The sequence below is a fragment of the Pomacea canaliculata genome, linkage group LG14 (assembly GCF_003073045.1).
Source record: "Pomacea canaliculata isolate SZHN2017 linkage group LG14, ASM307304v1, whole genome shotgun sequence".
Lineage (NCBI taxonomy): Eukaryota > Metazoa > Mollusca > Gastropoda > Architaenioglossa > Ampullariidae > Pomacea > Pomacea canaliculata.
This window is the reverse complement of record NC_037603.1, coordinates 2,244,221-2,265,859: the sequence shown is the minus strand read 5'-3', so window position 1 is coordinate 2,265,859 and position 21,639 is coordinate 2,244,221. Positions and strand designations below refer to the sequence as shown.

Sequence of the window (21,639 nt, the reverse complement as noted above, 5' to 3'; positions counted from 1 at the left end):
ACAACAACAACAACAACAACAAAACCAATCTCTTTGTGGACTGCTGAAAATGATTTAATACCACCGAAAATTAGTACATAGTGAAAAATTGTTCATCATATTAAGTCACAATTGACCATACTAGAACTTGAAAACTTTTTCAGGGGTAAGGTTGGGGTGGAGAGAAACTCTTAGCTTAAGCGTTGAAGTATGTATTGCTATTTAATATTTCCTACGCAGGAGTAAATGTTAGTTAACAGCACAGAGTTATCAAAAAATCTGAAGTACAAGGGTTAACTGGTTGTTGAAAAAGCATCATCAGTGTATTGTATAGAAATCTACGCATGAAAGCCAAAGCAACAACAATAAGCAGATTCAAATGAGAAAGCTGACAGTCTCAAATAAAAGGGTTCACTAGGCTCCCTTGCCACCACCAGTTGGTGCAACTTACCTTGTAGTGGTGAGGTGGCTTGTGCGCCTTGTCGATCCATCGAGCTATGTTGGCGGGAGCCTTGTGCTCCTGGCAGGTCTAACCAAGCCAAACAGGTCTGTCAGGAAAGGGAACAGACTAAAATGTTTCACCCTGGCCATCCAGCTTGGGGGTTTTGCTCTTCACAGACGTCTGCGATTTCAATGACCATGTCATAGGTGGCACTGCGTTCCCACGCAAGAATATTCACAAGACAACTTTGATTTCACCTGATGGCCAGACAGAAAACCAGATTAGTGTTCGAAAGTAGAGAGGAAGTCTCGAAGATCTCCGAGTGAGAAGAGGTGCAGATGCTGCTTCAGACCACCAGCTCCTAGTCTTCATGATTGAGCTGCAGTCCTTCATTAATCAAGCAGGCAGACCTCACCACAAGCTCAATACCCAAAACCTCAAGAACAAGGAAACAAGGGAAATTCATAACGGTGAAGTCAAGAATAAGTATGAGGCCCTTTCAGGACTGACAGAAGATTCAGGGAAAGAACACTGGTCAACACTCAAGAGCATTTGGAAGACAACCTGCACATATGTTCTAGGGAAGGGGGAAAGAAAACACACGGAATGGATGACTCCAGAGACCTGGCCAAAGACTTAATCAAAACAGGGACTGAAACAGCAAGTCAAGCAGTGTCAAAGACCACCAAGAGAAGGAAGGTTTCCAAACTGAATATTTAGAATCCAACCGCCAAGTGAAGAGGTCTATCAGGAGGACAAGAGACGCTTCACCCATGAACTGACAGAGGAAGCAGAGACAGCAGCTATACAGGGAAACATGAAGCGACTATTCTAAATAATACAAACTCTGTCAGGCAGGAGCATCAACCCTAAAAAGCCGGTGAAATATTAAGATGGCAAGATCACAACAAACGATGCAGGACAAAGAGAGCGCTGGATGGAATACTTCGAAGAGATCCCGACACACAGAGGCAGCAGTACAAGGCAGCATGCAGCTATCCAATGCAGGGGTTGTCTCACCTTCATGTCTTCGATAAGCTTTTGATCCTCGACAACTTGACACAAAATGATTATACACACATATACACATCGGGATTGTGACGAACAAGTTGTTGTGGTCAGGTCGAGCCGCACGTGCTGAACGAGTGACTGTGTGAATGCTTGGGTTTTTAACTGTTTTTATTTGAAATGCGTTTCGAAGGTTGGTAGAAGGGGTAGCGGGGTTGTTAACATATTTTTGTAATTTGTATCGTGGTGAGGACAGAGGAGTAATTGTATTGACTGTCTTTTCTTACTTGTGTGAATGCTGAACTCGCAAATGTAAGGATAAATGCATGAGTGTAGTTTGCACGCTTGAGAGCTGCACTAACAAGAATGCAGCTATTTAACGACATTTTTTGCTTTTAAATCTCGTCCTTTCTTACTGATCTAATCGGTCTGTTTGTTGAGGCAATTTGAACAATATACCACTCTCTTCAAGAAGATATATGCGATTATTTGAACATTTTCATAGTCATGACATGTGCTCTGTTTTGTTTTCCAAAAGATGAAAATGGGAAAAGGATATACTGATATGTCTCACTAACTTCAATAGTCTTATAATTAAGTGAGTATTAAGCAAACATATGCTATACTTGATACAGACACTCGAAACCATTTATACCATAAGCGATCAAACTGTTCAACCTTAGATGAAATGACAGTGGTGTGTGTGATGTAGCATGCTGATGTGTTTTACTATGATGTACCATTTGTTTTTTTCTTCAGAAAATTGCCAATTAGATTAATTGGTCGTCATCATTTACAATTTATTTGTATATTTTTGTAAAAAATTCAAAAGAAAAAGATTTATTTGTGTGTCTAAGGTGCTTAGAATTAGGTTAATAACTATATCATCTACATTTGTGTATATACATCTACATATATCTTCACTAAATACTACGATCTAGTTCTACTATACTTGCTAAATCACAAGTTGCTCTTCTAGGAACACTACCCATAGGGATTATTTGCGTGTCATTCAAAAGTTCTATTTGTAGATTTTTTTCTATTTAACATTGTAAGCACAGAGAAAAAGCTTCATTTGTGTGTGTGTGTTTGGGGTGATGATTTAAAATTAGGTTGACATACATTCGCTTTCTCAGCCTTTACAGTGTGACTATGACCTTGTTCTTCATGCTTAACCACAAGCTACTCTTCTGTCTTAGTATCATGCACAGAATCTTGCTCAGTCTCAATTAAACAAGTAGAATTCAGAGTGGATATTCAGTTTATTCCGTTATCCTTTTTGTTATTATCATCAACAAAAATCAATTAAGACAATAATTCAAGCAAGTAAACTCACTGATAAATCATTTGCAATTTTCAGAGATAATGTAGCATGTTACAAAATAACAAAAGTACAGTGCAGTGTATCTTGGATTTTCATGGCTTTTGAAAGGACACGAGATCTTTACACAATGCATTCAATGCAAGGAGAAAATCTGCCGAAAGGGTGCTAAGTCTGGTGCATGTTGAATTATCATGTGCATGCTTTAGGGGTTGGCAGTTTAAGCACAGCTTTATAAACTGAACACTAAGATTCTCATTAATTTCAGTACATGTTCTTTGAAGAGACGAGATATTTGTCTGTTAGAGAGGGAGTATATGTTTGATGCCAGTATGTGTCATTAACAGCACTGTTTTAAATTGGAAGGGAACGTCAAAAAAAAAAAAAAAAAGCATGACGTTACAAATAAGGTCTCTCATCGATAGCATAACATGTTGTTGTTCACATATACTGCATTAATGAGATTTCACAACCCTGTTAATTATCATGATGTGTTTAATAGTGCCCTCTTCTTGGAACTAGCTCTACACAGTTGGCACTGGTGAGGTCGCATCACTCTGGGTAAGCATGTGCCTTTGTAAATTAGATGACCTCCTATTCGTCTTTCTACATACATTGCACTGGTAAGGTCTAACATTTCTGTGGGTCATCATGTGCTTTTCTAAACCACTTAACAGCTTAAAAGCACTATTACAGCCTTCACTGGTGAGGTCTCTCATCAGTGTGGTCAAACATGTGTATTTTTAAATGACATGGAAACTTAAAAGCACTATTACATATACTGCACTGGTGAAGTCTCTCATCACTGTGGGTCACCATGTGTATTTTCAAATCCCTTGAAGTCTTAAAAGCACTATTACATACACTGCACTGGTGAGGTCTCTCATCAGTGTGGGTCAACATGTGTGTTTTCAATCTACTTACTGCTTTAAAAGCTTTTACATATACTGCACTGGTGAGGTCTCTCATCACTGTGGGTCAACATGTGCCTTTTTAAACACTTTAGAGCTTAAAAGCACTATTACATATACTGCACTGGTGAGGTCTCTCATCACTGTGGGTCAACATGTGCTTTTCTAAAACCCTTAAAGTCTTAAAAGCCTATTACATATACTGCACTGGTGAGGTCTCTCATCAGTGTGGGTCAACATGTGTGTTTTCAAATCAATTGAAGTCTTAAAAGCACTATTACATATACTGCACTGGTGAGGTCTCTCATCAGTGTGGGTCAATGTGTGTTTTCAAATACTTGAACTGCTGAAATGAGCTTTTTTACATATACTGCACTGGTGAGGTCTCTCATCACTGTGGGTCAACATGTGCCTTTTTAAACACTTTGAGAGCTTAAAAGCACTATTACATATACTGCACTGGTGAGGTCTCTCATCACTGTGGGCCAACATGTGTGTTTTCAAATGGTTTGCGCACTTAAAAGCACTATTACATATACTGCACTGGTGAGGTCTCTCATCACTGTGGGTCAACATGTGTGTTTTCAATCTACTTAACTGCTGAAATGATCTTTTACATACACTACACTGGTAAGGTGTAACATTTCTGTGCTTCAACATGTGCTTTTCTAAACCACTTGAGCACTTAAAAGCTCTATTACATATACTGCACTGGTGAGGTCTCTCAGTGTGGGTCAACATGTGTGTTTTCAATCTACTTAACTGCTGAAATGAGCTTTTACATACACTACACTGGTGAGGTGTAACATTTCTGTGCTTCAACATGTGCTTTTCTAAACCACTTGAGCACTTAAAAGCTCTATTACACATACTGCACTGGTGAGGTCTAGCATTACTGTGGGTCACTTTGTGCTGTTTTAGTTGATCTAATCTTTTAAAAGCTATATGACACACAGTACACTGGTAAGTTTTCGCAACATTTTGCATCATCATGTGCTTTTTTTCAGATGGAGTTTTAAAAGAAGTGGATGGATGAGATATCTTTTTACTGTTGGTTACCTGGTTGTGTTTTAAAGTATCTAGTCTTTGTAACGCAGCTGTACATGCAGTATGCTGGTCAGCTTTAAAATCAGAGTGGATCACTATATGTTTCTTGAGTAGGGTTGGAAACCTGAAAGAAGATAAGCACACTTGGCACTGATATGATTTAGCATCACTATGGATTTCTGTTTCTGAATCAATGGTGACTTCAGTAACAGTTGGATGAATCTGATACTGTTGACTTTCTGTGAATATATCTGTCACCTTAGGAGTTATGCATCTAGCAGCATTCATTTCTTGACAATTCTCATCAATGTTATTCTTCCACATTGCATGCTGGCCAGGCCACCCTGTCTCAGTCTTCACTATGTGATGATGATCTTGTTCTTGCTTATATACAAGCTGCTCTTCTGTCTTTGCACATTGCACAGGATCCTGCTCAGTCTTAATTAAACAGGTGACATCTTGACAGTGGTACTCCACTTTCACAGCACTCTCATGACTGCAATCTGACTGCTGAATGTAAGCAGCATACTCAGGTTTTATGCAATAAAGTTCTTCACCAGGAAGTTGCTCACTTTTAATACAATAAATGGTATCCTCAGAGTTAAGCTCCAGTTTTACACCATCCTCATGTTTCCAGTTTGATTGATGAATATGTGTAGCAATCTCAGGTTTCATGTAAGTTGTGTCAGAATCTGAATGCTCAATGTGTGCAGCATGCTCAGGTTTTATGTGCTGAAGTTCTTCACCAGAAACTTCCTCAGCTTTAATACAATAAATAGCATCCTGAGAGTTAAGCTCCAGTTTTACACCATCCTCATGTTTAAAGTTTAATTGATGAATATGCGTAGCAGGCTCAAGTTTTATGAAATCTGGACCAGAAGTGTTTTTAAGATGCACACAGCTAATTGGTGAGCAATATGTCATATTTGTATAAGAACAAAATGTGCTTTCTGTCTCAAGCATTACATAATTATTTAGGTCTTCTTGTAGATCAGCTTCAGACCTTGGTTCAGTCTTTATGCTGTGTATACATGAGACCTGGACTTGATTGGTTATGGCAGACATAGCTTCCTCTTCTAAGATTACATTCAATATTTCTTCTTTAATCCTTAAAGTACTATCTGAGTGAAACTGCACACGTCCTTAGTTCCTTCACATCCTGAGACTTAGTCCCTGCAGCTTTAACAAAAGCCTGCAATATTACAATATAACAATATATTAATTACATCTCACGTCTTTTGCCTTCTTTTGATTTTTAAAACATTTTGTTGCATATGTGAAAGTGAAAATACCATGGTCACTTTTTTCAAAATAGTTGGATACTGAAAACCTTATTAATACTCCATTATTATTTTTCATGACTTAATAGGAAATACTGTATTGCCTTCCATTAAAAAAATTTGTTATTATTGTGGTGTTCAGGCAAGACAGTTATATTCTCATTACAAGATAAGATGTCATAAAGGAACCAAATGAATATTCATTAAACCAACAGAAGGTGGATTTTTAAATCGCAATATATGAATTGGCATGAACAATGTATCATCTGCAAGTGACATTTTTTCATTCATATTCCAATTAGCACTGCATATTGTATGGAAGTATTCTATTTCAAATGACCCACATAGTTAATGTATACATATGAAAACTTCCTGATACCATAGAAACATTAATTTATACTTGTAACTGTATAAATGGATAATAATTTAGTACATGAGAATAAAGCACAATTTTTAGGTTGTAAAAAGTGTAATATTTTTTTTACTGATTGCTTTTTTAGGACCATACATTATTCTAACATGCTGGTACCGAAGTTTTAATGGTTTTCAGTCTTTATAAAGGGAGATCATTTTTGTGGTCATCTGAATGTTTTAATTTTTTTTTAATTTATTGAAGGCTGTGTGTGTGTTAATTTGTTACATTTAGGTTAGGTCTTGGACTTGCGTTTATGCAGAATGAAAACGCCTGGTTGAGCCAAAGCCTAAATACAACATCGGAATGTTTTACTAACCTGATATTGGAGGCGGCTTTCGTTCAGGCAGTGGCGGTAATTTCACGATTGACCACTTCTGCAAACGCACCACGTGCTCTTGTCCAGGCTACAAGAACAGTCCGCTGAAGGTTCGGAGGAAAGTTTCACAGCTGAGCAACAAGTTGGTATACAGTAGTCCCTACGATACAGCGACAAGAGGCTAGGAATTGTTAGAGACCCTTTACTTTCAAATCATGATGTCAGTCCGTAAGCAGAATATTCTTTTCAAGTAACGGAAGTAGGTCATAGGTTGGTCGGGTGCATTGAACAGAAGGGAGATAGGGCTGGGAAGGGTCCATTGTACACAGGGGAGGTGCCTTTTTCGGTGTGTCGATTATCAGTATGTCTTTGACTTGTGCAAGGTGGGTATGCTATGCCTGATATGGGCACTCAAAATGATTTGTATCATAAGTGATCATGCTGATGTAGTTTGCTGATGTGTTTTACTATGATACACCCAAAAACTGGATGCTGCCAATTAGATTAATTGGTCAGTGTCATTTAAAATCTGTTTGTATATTCTTTTATTAAACAAATTCAAGAGAAAAAGATTTATTTGTGTTTGTGTGGGGAGAAGGTGCTTAGAGCAGCATTTACTTCTCCCCTACGTCGGCTTACAAAATTAAGAAAAAAACAAACAAACAAAAAAAAAAAAAAACAATTTCTTTTTCGACTGCTGAAAATGATGTAATACTACCGAAAATTAGTACATAGTGAAAATTTCATACCCCTAGGACGATAGGAAGTGGATGAAAACTCGAGTACAATATTCGATTGAACACATACCCAATAGTGAGTTAAATAAAAGCGTGTGAAAGAAAAAAACTTTACCAATGATGACAAGGTGTATTCATTATTAAACAGCATAAAAGGGAATGATGCCAGTTTACAATACAATACAAAACATCTTTATTATTCCTTTTCAGGAAATTAATTAATCATCCATGCGAATATAACATCAGACATTACATTATAGTTACATCTATTTAAAAACAAACAGGAATAGGTGGCAGCTGCAGAACCTTCACTCAAAGTCGTGTGCTAAGAGTTAACGTTTCACCGTTGAACATCTTCGCCTCGGTTAATCTAATCTTTCAGACTCTAAGTTTTCCATTAACATAGGATCAAGTGTTCCATCTTTTTCCTAAGAAATACTACTCAGTCCTGCATGGACTTCCTCGTCAGAATGATGGCCACGACCTGCTGGCTGTCGCATGCGCTTTACGAGCTGCTGCTGCATCACCAGGACAGTGTTGTTCAGATTGTTACTGCATTCGGTCCCCACAGGCTACGTCTTGGAGCATATAACCTGTGATATGACTTTACCATCAGGTACTGCTAGGAAAGGAGAATGAATCTCTGACCTTGATAAAAATTTATTGCAAGAAGTTCTTCCCACGCAAGAAATCTGGTTGAACACCGCAGTTTCGTTCTCAAGATAACTGTCTACAAGCATTTTCAAGTTCCGAAAAACGTCAAAAGCAGAAACGGTAGCCAATGCATGGATAGCTCGTGGATATTGTGAAAAGTGAAATAATAATAATAAAAAAAAAAAACAGGACGTGAGCAGATGCCTGTAAACACTTTTAAATCTTAAAGGCAGCAATGTCGTCTGTGAAAAAACTAAGCCTTCTGACAAGAGCTCACAGACTAATTTGAAGCCTCCGATTCGGGAGTTCACTGTTAGTCTCGTAAGTGCGATTAACTAAGCACGAGCATCATGGGTGTAAAGAGAATGTGCCATACAATTGGTACCCGAGTGGACTATGATTACACTTGATTTTTCTTGTTTAATCGTCCTGCGTCTCAGTTCCTGGTGCTGTAATAAAAAAACCTGCAATAATACAATGTAACAGTCTATTATATTTTATTTGTTTGCATGGCCATATATAAAGATACACATAAAAGAACATAACAAAATATGCATATTAAATTATTTTAAAAAGTAATGTGTAGACTAATACAAAGATAATACAGTAAAATCTCTTTATTAAAACCCTTTACAATCCTTTCTTAGTGACGACCCAGAACATTTTCACGCACGTTTATCTGTATACAAAAATCATGTAGATTACAACTACCTCCCCAACCTGACTTATGACCAACTGTTTGTGCTTCATTTACAACTTCTTTGCAGAAATTGCACATTGAAAAAAGTAGACAGTTTTAAACGTCCTGTTTCTGGCGGACCATCTACCTTATATTTCTGCACAAATCACTTTTAAGTATACTTTGAGACTGGTTATTACAAATCAAACCATATTTCTCCGGTCATATCAACCACCTGACTGAGTCAAATTGACCCTGTTAAAACCATAATTTATCGTCCCAACATTGAAAGTCGAAATGATCTCTGATGGCATGAGTAGCTATCAACGTATCCATTATTGTCTCTCAACTATCGCGTGTTAAGTCTGTTTTCCGTTCGAACGTGTCGTCCCCATATACAAAGAAGATTCTGACGTCGTCATGGATACCACAGAATGACCTGTTGGCTCACCCCAACACTCGAATGTTTGTCAGCCATTGCGGGAAGAACGGTCAGTACGAGGCTCTGTTCCACGCCGTGCCTGTGGTGGCCACGCCGCTCTTTGCTGACCAGTTCTACAACGCTGAGCGCATGCGCGTCAAAGGGTTCGCAGAGACTGTTGACCTCAACACCGTCTAAGGCAGACCTGGGCAAACGCCGGCCCGCGGGCCGGATCCGGCCCGCCTCCTGTCTCTGACTGGCCCGCCCGCTGGCGCCACCAGTAATATACTATTATTACAGTATTGGGTAAAACTGAGTTAACTATATTAGTCCGGCCCTCTAGAACCATCGCAGTTTCTCATCCGGCCCTCTAGAACCATTCCAGTTTCTCATCCGGCCTTGGGAAATTAATTGCCCACCCTCTGGTCTAAGGTGACAGACAAAGCGGACACGTGACGATGATGGTGTCGTCACCGTCAAAGAACGCCGAAAAAAGTGATTTTTAAAGACAACTGGGACATTTGATGGACTTGCCAGAAAGCCAGAAAGCGGGACATTGGGCGTCCCGCCCGATGAGCAGGCGGAACAAGAAGTCAAAATCGGGACGTCTGGTCACCTAGACACCGTCAGTACAGACGAGCTGCACTCCACCATTCTCAAAGTGGCGACCAACAAGAGCTACAAACAGGCCATCACAAAAGCCTCGGAACTGTTTAAAATAGAGTTCGGTGTTCCTGTGGAGAAAGCGGCCTTCTGGCTCGATCAGGTGATGAAATATGGCGGCGATCACCTTCGTTCGTCAGGACATACAGTTCCTTTCTATCAGTTTGCTTGCTGGGACGTGTATGGGCTTTTTCTGGCGTGTGTGCTGCTGACATTGCTGATAGCCGTCTGTTTAGTCTACGTTGTATGCTATTGTTTCCGCTCGAAATCAAAGAGAAAGAAGGACTAGAGGAAAAGGTCGTGTGTCACTTCACTGGGAGGCGTATCCCACTCTCGCGAAATAGCAGCTTTAATAAACATAACAAACAACATCATTTCAAAATAACCATTAAGCCAAAAAAAAAAAAAAAAAAAAAACAGAAAAAAAACCAAACCAAAAAATGCTAAAAATAATAGGAAACTCAATATGTAACTGGAAAAAAGAATATTAAAAAAATGAATGAACTTGTTTGCTAGATACTACACCAAAAAGATGCACCAAATATGGAATGGTTATGCATGTGTCAGAATGATCAAACCTGAACTTAATTATGACTAAGCTTAATGTTTAGTAAAATATAAAAAAAATTTTAGAAGAGTTATTTTGAACTTAACATGCTAGGATATGTTTTAAGTTTTTAAGTGCACAATTTAAAGTATATACATCTTATTAGTGTTATGCAGATTTTGTATGCAGAAACCATTTATGTGTAACTTTTCTAAATGGACTGCTGTCTTTTGTAAATTTTCTGTTAGTGTATGCTTTAAAATGCTCAACTTTAATAAGTAGAGAACCTATGTAGACAGAACAAGTGGTGACCACAAAACATGTAAATAAAACTTGGACAACATTTTTTGAGTTTGTGAGTCTTGTTTAAGTAGTTTATCACAATGTTGCAAGTTCTGCAAGAATAGTAGGGATGCTTGAACAATATTAACTACAAGAAGACTGTTTCTTTTGTAAAGATTCAAAACAAAATAGCTTATGCCTTATGGAAGCCACTAACTGTTACATTGTTCATCATAACAAGTCACAATTGACCATACTAGAACTTGAAAACTTTTTCAGGGGTAAGGTTGGGGTGGAGAGAAACTCTTAACTTAAGCGTTGAAGTATGTATTGCTATTTAATATATCCTATGCAGGATTAAATGTTAGTTAACAGCACAGAGTTATCAAAAAATCTGAAGTACAAGGGTTAACTGGTTGTTGAAAAAGCATCATCAGTGTATTGTATAGAAATCAACGCATAAAAGTCAAAGCAACAACAATAAGCAGATTCAAATGAGAAAGATGACAGTCTCAAATAAAAGGGTTCACTATGCTCACTTGCCAACACCAGTTGGTGCAACTTACCTTGTAGTGGTATGGTGGCTTGTGCGCCTTGTCGATCCACAGAGCTATGTCGGCGGGAGCCTTGTGCTACTAGCAGGTCTAACCAAGCTGAACAGGTCTGTCAGGGGAGATAACAGACTAAAATGTTTCACCCTGGCCCTCCAGGTTGTGGGTTTTGCTTTGGGCTAACAACCCACTCATGTAAAAACAAAAGGTATTACAGAAACCGCAAGAGTACCACAACAAGGGCCTTGTCGAGAAGATTCCTCTCTAGAAGAACTTATGACGCATGCTGGTGAAAACCTTAGGGAAGCCAGCTCGCCGACTCATCTTTTGATAACCAAGGCAAAAACTAGGATTGGGACCTGGAGTATCAGAATCCTCTACGAAAGTGGTAAGTCAGCTCAAGTGGCAAAAGAAATCAGAAAATACAACATCGGGGTTCTCGTGTTATGAGAAACCAGATGGAATGAAAGTGGCCAGACCAGACTAACATCAGGAGAAACCAGTATTTACTTTGGCCATGAAGACCTGGACCACGATCATACCCAGGGAGTAGAACTGCTGATGTCAACAGGGGCAACAATGCCACTGATGGCCTCGGAACTAGTCTCACCACGACTCATATCAGCAAGATTCAATGCTAAAGGAAGGAAAATCACCATCATCCAATGCTATCCCCTAACAAATGCAGCAGAGGGAGAAGGAAAAGAAGACTTCTACAATTCCCTGCAATCTCTGCTTGACCACACACAAAGAAGAGATCTGAAGATCATTGTGGGAGACATACATGCTAAAGTGGGAGATGACAACACCAACAGAGAACTCATCATGGGAATACATGGCGTCGGCACCTGCAACAAAAACGGGGAGCTCTTCACAGACTTCTGCGCTTTCAATGACCATGTCATAGGTGGCACTGTGTTCCCACACAAGAATATACACAAGACAACGTGGACTTCCCCTGATGACCAGACAGAAAACCAGATTGACCGAAACAGTTGTTCGAAAGTAAAAAAGAAGTGAGAGTGCCAGATGCTGCTTCAGACCACCAGTTCCTAGTCTTCATGATTAAGCTGCAGTCCTTCGTTGATCCAGCAGGCAGACCACACCACAAGCTCAATACCCAAAACCTCAAGAACAAGGAAACAAGGGAAATTTATAACGGTGAAGTCAAGAATAAGTATGAGGCCCTTTCAGGACTGACAGAAGATTCAGTGGAATAACACTGGTCAACACTCAAGAGCATTTGGAAGACAACCTGCACATATGTTCTAGGGAAGGGGGAAAGAAAACGCACGGAATGGATGACTCCAGAGACCTGGCCAAAGACTTAATCAAAACAGGGATTGAAACAGCAAGTCAAGCAGTATCAAAGACCACCAAGAGAAGGAAAGTCTCCAAACTGAATATTTAGAATCCAACCGCCAAGTGAAGAGGTCTATCAGGAGGACAAGAGACGCTTCACCCATGAACTGACAGAGGAAGCAGAGACAGCAGCTATACAGGGAAACATGAAGCGACTATTCTAAATAATACAAACTCTGTCAGGCAGGAGCATCAACCCTAAAAAGCCGGTGAAATATTAAGATGGCAAGATCACAACAAACGATGCAGGACAAAGAGAGCGCTGGATGGAATACTTCGAAGAGATCCCGACACACAGAGGCAGCAGTACAAGACAGCATGCAGCTATCCAATGCAGGGGTTGTCTCACCTTCATGTCTTCGATAAGCTTTTGATCCTCGACAACTTGACACAAAATGATTATACACACATATACACATCGGGATTGTGACGAACAAGTTGTTGTGGTCAGGTCGAGCCGCACGTGCTGAACGAGTGACTGTGTGAATGCTCGGGTTTTTAACTGTTTTTATTTTAAATGCGTTTCGAAGGTTGGTAGAAGGGGTAGCGGGGTTGTTAACATATTTTTGTAATTTGTATCGTGGTGGGGACAGAGGAGTAATTGTATTGACTGTCTTTTCTTACTTGTGTGTATGCTGAACTCGCAAATGTAAGGATAAATGCCTGAGTGTAGTTTGCACACTTGAGAGCTGCACTAACAAGAATGCAGCCTTTTAACATTTTTTGCTTTTAAATCTCGTCCTTTCTTACTAATCTAATCGGCCTGTTTGTTGAGGCAATTTGAACAATATACCACTCTCTTCAAGAAGAACATTTTCATAGTCATGACATGTGCTCTGTTTTGTTTTCCAAAAGATGAAAATGGGAAAAAGATATACTGATATGTCTCACTAACTTCAATAGTCTTATAATTAAGTGAGTATTAAGCAAACATATGCTATACTTGATACGGACACTCGAAACCATTTATACCATAAGCCAGGGGTGTCAAACTCAATTACCCAGGGGGCCAAATCTCACATCGTCCACAAGGTGGCGGGCCGAAGGTTATTGTTTAAGCTGATAACTTTTTATTCAACAGTAGCTAGGAAACTAAACTTTTTGTTATTAATTTTGTGTAAACAAAATCATACATTAAAACAAAATTAAAGTAATAACAAACCAAGGCTTAGCAGTTTTTCTTCTTAATTTATTTTGTCAGAAGTGGACGTTTGACATCTTTTCTTGACAACAAGTTCGTTTATGTTTGGAGTAAGTTTCTGTGTTGTGGAGATTCTCAAGATGGACTGCAAGTGTACATCAGTAAGACAACTGTGTGATGTTTGTTGATCTTCATCACAGAGAAAAGTTGTTCACACAGATATATGTACTGCCAAACATGCTCAAGATTCGAGCCTAGTCACCCTTTGATCTCGGACCGATTCAGGGAAGTTAACAGGTACTAAAAATCTTCGACCCGCGGCCCGTGTTGAGGGCAGGGTGTCGCGTGTCACAGGTCAGATTTATGGGCCCCGCCTTGACCCTTTTTTCTGGTCATCAACAGGAGCGGTGGTAACTTGACCAGTGCACTGTTGGTGGTCTATACAAACTTCACTAAACTCATCCCATCTCTTGCTGTCATCGACGGGAACTTTTCTGTTGTTTGCCTTTTGCTTGTCGCTGGGCCATTAACAATGATTTAATTAAACTTCTTTCGCGGGCCAGGTAAAATTTCATGGCGGGCCGGATGTGGCCCGCGGACCGGGTGTTTGACACCCCTGCCATAAGCGATCAAGCTGTTCAACCTTAGATGAAATGACAGTGGTGTGTGATGTAGCATGCTGATGTGTTTTACTATGATGTACCATTTGTTTTTTTTCTTCACAAAATTACCAATTAGATTAATTGGTCGTCATCATTTACAATTTATTTGTATATTTTTGTAAAAAATTCAAAAGAAAAAGATTTATTTGTGTGTCTAAGGTGCTTAGAATTAGGTTAATAACTATATCATCTACATTTGTGTATATACATCTACATATATCTTCACTCTCAGTCTTCACTAAATACTACGATCTAGTTCTACTATACTTGTTACATCACAAGTTGCTCTCCTAGGAACACTACCCATAGGGATTATTTGCGTGTCATTCGAAAGTTCTATTTGTAGATTTTTTTCTATTTAACATTGTAAGCACAGAGAAAAAGCTTCATTTGTGTGTGTGTTTGGGGTGATGATTTAAAATTAGGTTGACATACATTTGCTATCTCAGCCTTTACAGTGTGACTATGACCTTGTTCTTCATGCTTAACCACAAGCTCCTCTTCTGTCTTAGTATCATGCATAGAATCTTGCTCAGTCTCTATTAAACAAGTAGAATTCAGAGTGGATATTCAGTTTATTCCGTTATCCTTTTTGTTATTATCATCAACAAGAATCGATTAAGACAACAATTCAAGCAAGTAAACTCACTGCTAATTAATTTGCAATTTTCAGAGTTAATGTAGCATGTTACAAACTAACGAAAGTACAGTGAAGTATCTTGGATTTTCATGGCTTTTGAAAGGACACGAGATCTTTACACAATGCATTCAATGCAAGGAGAAAATCTGCCGAAAGGGTGCTAAGTCTGGTGCATGTTGAATTATCATGTGCATGCTTTAGGGGTTGGCAGTTTAAGCACAGCTTTATAAACTGAACACTAAGATTCTAATCAATTTCAGTACATGTTCTTTGAAAAGACGAGATATTTGTCTGTTAGAGAGGGAGTATATGTTGATGCCAGTAAGTGTCATTAACAGCACTGTTTTAAATTGGAAGGGAACGTCAACAAAAAAAATAAAAAATAAAAAAAGCACGACTTTACAAATAAGGTCTCTCATCGATAGCATAACAAGTTGTTGTTCACATATACTGCATTAATGAGATTTCACAACCCTGTTAATTATCATGTGTTTAATAGTGCCCTCTTCTTGGAACTAGCTCTACACAGTTGGCACTGGTGAGGTCACATCACTCTGGGTAAGCATGTGCCTTTGTAAATTAGATGACCCCCTATTCGTTTTTCTACATACACAGCACTGGTAAGGTCTAACATTTCTGTGGGTCAACATGTGCTTTTCTAAACCACTTAACAGCTTAAAAGCACTATTACAGCCTTCACTGGTGAGGTCTCTCATCAGTGTGGTTAAACATGTGTATTTTTAAATGACATGGAAACTTAAAAGCACTATTACATATACTGCACTGGTGAAGTCTCTCATCACTGTGGGTCAACATGTGCCTTTTTAAACACCTTGAGAGCTTAAAAGCACTATTACATATACTGCACTGGTGAGGTCTCTCATCACTGTGGGTCACCATGTGTATTTTCAAATCCCTTGAAGTCTTAAAAGCACTATTACATATACTGCACTGGTGAGGTCTCTCATCACTGTGGGTCACCATGTGTATTTTCAAATCCCTTGAAGTCTTAAAAGCACTATTACATATACTGCACTGGTGAGGTCTCTCATCACTGTGGGTCGACATGTGCTTTTCTAAAACCCTTAAAGTCTGATGAGGTCTCTCATCAGTGTGGTAAAACATGTGTATTTTTAAATGACATGAAAACTTAAAAGCACTATTACATATACTGCACTCGTGAAGTCTCTTATCACTGTGGGTCAACATGTGTGTTTTCAAATCACTTGAAGTCTTAAAAGCACTATTACATATACTGCACTGGTGAGGTCTCTCATCACTGTGGGTCAACATGTGCCTTTTTAAACACTTTGAGAGCTTAAAAGCACTATTACATATACTGCACTGGTGAGGTCTCTCATCAGTGTGGGTAAACATGTGTGTTTTCAAATCCCTTGAAGTCTTAAAAGCACTATTACATACACTGCACTGGTGAGGTCTCTCATCACTGTGGGTCAACATGTGTGTTTTCAATCTACTTAACTGCTGAAATGAGCTTTTACATATACTGCACTGGTGAGGTCTCTCATCACTGTGGGTCAACATGTGTGTTTTCAAATTACTTGAAATCTTAAAAGCACTATTACATATACTGCACTGGTGAGGTCTCTCATCACTGTGGGTCAACATGTGCTTTTCTAAAACCCTTAAAGTCTTAAAAGCACTATTACATATACTGCACTGGTGAGGTCTCTCATCACTGTGGGTCAACATGTGTGTTTTCAAATTACTTGAAATCTTAAAAGCACTATTACATATACTGCACTGGTGAGGTCTCTCATCACTGTGGGTCAACATGTGTGCTTTCAATTTACTTAACTGCTGAAATGAGCTTTTACATACACTACACTGGTGAGGTGTAACATTTCTGTGCTTCAACATGTGCTTTTCTAAACCACTTGAGCACTTAAAAGCTCTATTACATATACTGCACTGGTGAAGTCTCCCAGTGTGGGTCAACATGTGTTTTTTTAAATATCTTTGAGTCTTAAAAGCCTTATTACACATACTGCACTGGTGAGGTCTAAAATTACTGTGGGTCAACATGTGCAATCTTAAATATTTTGGGCGCTTAAATGTAGCTTTACACTTACTGCACTCGTAAGGTCTTGTATCACTGTGAGTCAACATGTGGTGCTTTAAACGCAGTAAGGACCTAAATGCAGTTTTACAAACATTGCATCTGCGTGGATTCAAATTACTGTGGGTCAACATGTGGCTTTTTAAATCCCTTGGCCACTTAAAAGCACTATTACATATACTGCACTGGTGAGGTCTCTCGTCACTGTGGTTCAACATGTGCTTTTTCAAACTACTTAACTGCTTAAATGATCTTTTACATACACTACACTGGTGAGGTTTCTCATCACCGTGGGTCAACATGTGTCTTTTTAAATGACAAGGAAAGTTAAAAGCACTATTACACATACTGCACTGGTGAGGTGTAACATTTCTGTGGTTCAACATGTGCTTTTCTAAACCACTTGAGCACTTAAAAGCTTTATTACATATACTGCACAGGTGAGGTCTCCCAGTATGGGTCAACATGTGCCTTTTTAAATTACTTGAAGTCTTAAAAGCCTTATTACACATACTGCACTGGTGAGGTCTAAAATTACTGTGGGTCAACATGTGCAATCTTAAATATTTTGGGAGCTTAAATGTAGCTTTACACTTACTGCACTCATAAGGTCTTGTATCACTGTGAGTCAACATGTGGTGCTTTAAATGCAGTAAGGACCTAAATGCAGTCTTACAAACATTGCATCGGTGTTGATTCAAATTACTGTGGGTCAACATGTGGCTTTTTAAATCCCTTGGCCACTTAAAAGCACTATTACATACACTGCACTGGCGATGCCTAGCATTACTGTGGGTCACTTTGTGCTGTTTTAGTTGATCTAATCTTTTGAAAGCTATATGACAGACAGTACACTGGTAAATTTTTGCAACATTTTGCGTCACCATGTCCTTTTCTTCGGATGGAGTTTTAAAAGAAGTGGATGGATGAGATATCTTATTACTGTTGATTACCTGGTTCTGTTTTAACGTATCTAGTCTTTCTAACGCAGCTGTACATGCAGTATGCTGGTCAGCTTTAAAATCACAGTGGATCACCATATGTTTCTTGAGTAGGGTTGGAAACCTGAAAGAAGATAAGCACACTTGGCACTGATATGATTTAGCATCACTATGGATTTCTGTTTCTGAATCAATGGTGACTTCAGTAACAGTTGGATGAATCTGATGCTGTTGACTTTCTGTGAATATATCTGTCACCTTAGGAGTTATGCATCTAGCAGCATTCATTTCTTGACAATTCTCATCAATGTTATTCTTCCACATTGAATGCTGACCAGGCCACCCTGTCTCAGTCTTCACTATGTGACGATGATATTGTTCTTCTTGCTTATATACAAGCTGCTCTTCTGTCTTTGCACATTGCACAGGATCCTGCTCAGTCTTAATTAAACAGGTGACATCTTGACAGTGGTACTCCACTTTCACAGCACTCTCATGACTGCAATCTGACTGCTGAATGTAAGCAGCATACTCAGGTTTTATGCAATAAAGTTCTTCACCAGGAAGTTGCTCACTTTTAATGCAATAAATGGTATCCTCAGAGTTAAGCTCCAGTTTTACACCATCCTCATGTTTCCAGTTTGATTGATGAATATGCGTAGCAATCTCAGGTTTCATGTAAGTTGTGTCAGAATCTGAATGCTCAATGTGTGCAGCAAGCTCAGGTTTTATGTGCTGAAGTTCTTCATCAGGAACTTCCTCAGCTTTAATACAATAAATAGCATCCTGAGAGTTAAGCTCCAGTTTTACACCATCCTCATGTTTAAAGTTTAATTGATGAATATGCGTAGCAGGCTCAAGTTTTATGAAATCTGGACCAGAAGTGTTTTTAAGATGCACACAGCTAATTGGTGAGCAATATGTCATATTTGTATAAGAACAAAATGTTCTTTCTGTCTCAAGCATTACATCATTATTTAGGTCTTCTTGTAGATCAGCTTCAGACCTTGGTTCAGTCTTTATGCTGTGTATACATGAGACCTGGACTTGATTGGTTATGGCAGACATAGCTTCCTCTTCTAAGATTACATTCAATATTTCTTCTTTAATCCTTAAAGTACTATCTGAGTGAAACTGCACACGTCCTTAGTTCCTTCACATCCTGAGACTCAGTCCCTGCAGCTTTAACAAAAGCCTGCAATATTACAATATAACAATATATTAATTACATCTCACGTCTTTTGCCTTCTTTTGATTTTTAAAACATTTTGTTGCGTATGTGAAAGTGAAAATACCACGGTCACTTTTATCAAAATAGTTGGATACTGAAAACCTTATTAATACTCCATTATTATTTTTCATGACTTAATAGGAAATACTGTATTGCCTTCCATTAAAAAAATTTGTTATTATTGTGGTGTTCAGGCAAGACGGTTATATTCTCATTATAAGATAAGATGTCATAAAGGAACCAAATGAATATTCATTAAACCAACAGAAGGTGGATTTTTAAATGGCAGTATATGAATTGGCATGAACAATGTATCATCTGCAAGTGTCATTTTTTCACTCATATTGCAATTAGCAGTGCATACTGTAAGGTAGTATTTTATTTTAAATGGCCCACATAATTAATGTATACATATGAAAACTTCCTGATACCATAGAAACAATAATTTATACTTGTAACTGTATAAATGGATAATAATTTAGTACATGAGAACAAAGCACAATTTTTAGGTTGTAAAAAGTGTAATATTTTTTTACCGATTGCCTTTTTAGGACCATACATTATTCTAACATGCTGGTACCGAAGTTTTAATGGTTTTCAGTTTTTATAAAGGGAGATCATTTTTGTGGTCATCTGAATGTTTTAATTTTTTTAAATTTATTGAAGGCTGTGTGTGTGTGTTAATTTGTTACATTTAGGTTAGGTCTTAGACTTGCGTTTATGCAGAATGAAAACGCTTGGTTGAGCCAAAGCCTAACTACAACATCGGAATGTTTTACTAACCTGATATTGGAGGCGGCTTTCGTTCAGGCAGTGGCGGTAATTTTACGATTGGCCACTTCTGCAAACGCACCACGTGCTCTTGTCCAGGCTACAAGGACAGTCCGCTGAAGGTTCCGAGGAGAGTTTCACAGCTGAGCAACAAGTTGGTATACAGTCGTCCCTACGATACAGCGACAAGAGGCTAGGAACTGTTAGAGACCCTTTACTTTCAAATCATGATGCGAGTCGTTGAGCAGAATATTCTTTTGAAGTAACGGAAGTAGGTCATAGGTTGGTCGGGTGCATTGAACAGAAGGGAGATAGGGTTGGGAAGGGTCCATTGTACACAGGGGAGGTGCCTTTTTCGGTATGTCGATTATCAGTATGTCTTTGACTTGTGCAAGGTGGGTATGCTATGCCTGATATGGGCACTCAAAATGATTTGTATCATAAGTGATCAAGCTGATGTAGTATGCTGATGTGTTTTACTATGATACACCCAAAAACTGGATGCTGCCAATTAGATTTATTGGTCAGTGTTATTTAAAATCAGTTTGTATATTCTTTTATTAAATAAATTCAGGAGAAAAAGATTTTTTTGTGTTTGTGTCGGGAGAAGGTGCTGAGAACTAGGTTAGTGACTATATCAGCTATATTTGTACATAGATCTTAACTTAGTCTTCACTATGTAACTATGATCTTGTCTACTTTCTAAATAACAAGTGGCTCTTCTGGGAACACTGCCAATAGGGATTAATAAAGGGAATCATTCAAAAGTTCTGTTTGTAGATTATTTTTCTATACAACATTGTAAGCAAAGAGAAAAACATTTATGTGTGTGGATATCGGGTGATGATTCAAAATTATGTTCGCATACATTTGCTGTCTCAGTCTTCACTGTGTGACTTGCTTTACCACATGCTGCTTTTCTGAATTAGTATCATTGATAGAATCTTGCTCAGTATTAATTGAAAAAGGAGTAGAATTGAAAGTGAATATTCAGTTTATTTCGTTCTCTTTCTTGTTATTATCATCAACAAGAATCGATTAAGACAATTCAAACAAGCAAACTCACTGATAATTCATTTGCAATTTTCCATAATCAGAGATAGCGTAGCATGTTACAAACTAACGACAGAAAGTACAGCGCAGTGTATCGTGGATTTTTATGGCTTTTGAAAGGACATGAGATCTTTGACAATGCATGCAAAGCATGGAGAAAATCTGGCAAAAGGTGCTGAGTCTGGTGCATTTTGAATTATCATGTGCATATTTTAGGGGGTTGGGAGCATAAATGGAGCTTTACACACTGCACACAGAAAAATTTTCATCAATGTCAGCACATGTTCTTTGAAAATACAAACTATTTCTCTGGTATTAACTCTCTCATTTTTTTACTGCTTTCACTGAAATCTGGACTGCTGCTACAATGTTAAATGCTATTTACCATTAAGAAAAAGAGAATAGAAACCAGCTGTAACTTACAAACACAAAAAAAGGCACTAGATTATGGATTAATACAAAGGAGAAAAAAAAAGTAAATACAGAAAGAACCTGTACTGGGTGC

General features: G+C 38.5%; 1 pseudogene; it reads right to left on the bottom strand.

The window, feature by feature from the left end:
• Positions 1–3,991: 3,991 nt before the first annotated feature.
• LOC112555513 lies at positions 3,992–20,939 on the bottom strand (annotated as a pseudogene).
• Between the last annotated feature and the right edge of the window lie 700 nt (positions 20,940–21,639).